Raw genomic sequence first — 1,846 nt, 5'->3', positions numbered from 1 at the left:
TCCGGTTTATATAGACACCGGATAGGGTTAGGGTTACATAGAGTCGGTTACAATGGTAGGAGATCTGAACATCCGTATCGCCAAGCTTGCCTTCCACGCCAAGGAAAGTCCCTTCCGGACACGGGGCGGAGTCTTCAATCTTGTATCTTCATAGTCCAGGAGTCCGGCTTGAAGGTATAGTTCGGCTATCCGAACACCCCCTAATCCAGGACTCCCTCATGGAGGCTAGAGGAGGTCGACAGTGGATGAACAGTAGCCCGTGGAGGCTGGAGGGGGTCGATAGTGGAGATGAACAGTTCGTATGAGGGTTTACTGGTTCGTCTAACATCACTGGAGAATAACAGCATGTGTAGGTGAGTAGAGGGATGGCTAGGCCAGCGATGGGAGTATGGTCGGGCGGTGAGGCCTGCACGGCAGCACAGCCGACCGCGGGGAGGAGGGAGCAGGCAGTCCCGCCGGTGCTTATTTGAGTGGCTGGAGCAGCAAGAGCAGAGATTGAAGAAGCATGACGGCCGTTGGATGGAAATCCAGCAGTCACTGCTTGTGCGTCAACCTATTTTTAGGAAAGCCTCAAATCTGTGGAAAACAGCATACATCCCATCTGCCATTATTTCTAATAATTTATAGCCCATTTGCTAATTCTTAAGGTTTTTTTGGAGCCCATATTCTTTTTGTTAGCATTACAGCCCATATTGTGGCCACGGTTAAAAAATTATACGAAATTTTGAATATTTCGGTGCGGGCCGAACTATTTCTTATCCCGAAATTTTGAGTCACATTCAAACTGATTTTAAAAATAAATGTATATCAATATAAAATCCAACAAACTTTCCACGCATAAAAATTAATGCAATTTAAAATCTCGAAATGAAACAAAAGAAATTTGAAACTAATTGCCGGTTTGATGTGTTTTAAAAATGTACAGCCCATTTCTCATTACTGATAGGCCATTTTCTCGGCCAGCCGAATGAAGCTCTCCTCGTCTTGAAAGATTTGCAGCCCAACAGGCCTGACAAAGCGACTTACTTGGCAAATCACAAAAAAACTGGGCTGTGGCCGTGGACCCAACTATCAGCCTCTCCACGTACAGTACTCTTCCGATGGAACTCAGTCATTGACCATATTGACCACGCCGCACCGAGAGCACCAAGGAGGTGGACGATGGTGAGGCCTAGGAAGGGGACGACGCGGAGCCGGGGAAGACGCGATAGTGGATGCCCACACGGAGAGGAGTACGAGGGTTCACTGGTTCGGCTGCGGCGTGAGGCTGTCGTCGCCGCAGAATAACAGGGGGTGTGGTGAGTAGAGGGATGCCCTGGCCAGCGGTGGGAGTAGTAGGGGGCGGTGAGGCCTCCGCGGCATCACAGCCGGCCACGAGAGGCAGGAGCACGCGGCACGACCGGCGCTGCTTTGGGCGGCTGGAGCAAGAAGACCAGCGGTTGAAGAAGCACTATGGTCGTTGGATGGACATCGTATGGTCACTGGAGCTAGAATCGTTCATATTGACTAAGTTGACAAAGCCCTCCGTCCTAGTCAACTTGGTAGGCCCACAAGTCAGCCACCCACTATGATGGGTCCCAGCTAGCAGGGGGTATTCATTTTTTGTGCGTAATAAGGAGGCACTTCCTTGCGTGCGAAGATATAGCTGGTGGGTCCGACCTGTCAGCGGGGGGAATGTTTTTTCGCGAAATACAAAAGCCCTTCACACGTACAGTGTGTAATAAGGAGGAAGTTTCCTTGCTGTGACCATGAACCTCGTGGGTCCCAGCCATCAGGCTCTCCACGTATAGTTCTCTTCTGATGACTCTTGTATGTTGACCACGCCGCGCCGAGCGCACCGAGGCGG

This window comes from Triticum urartu, chromosome 7A (assembly GCF_056163025.1).
Source record: "Triticum urartu cultivar PI428250 chromosome 7A, HENAU_Tu73, whole genome shotgun sequence".
NCBI lineage: Eukaryota > Viridiplantae > Streptophyta > Magnoliopsida > Poales > Poaceae > Triticum > Triticum urartu.
The sequence above is the reverse complement of the archived record's forward strand: the minus strand, read 5'-3'. Positions refer to the sequence as shown.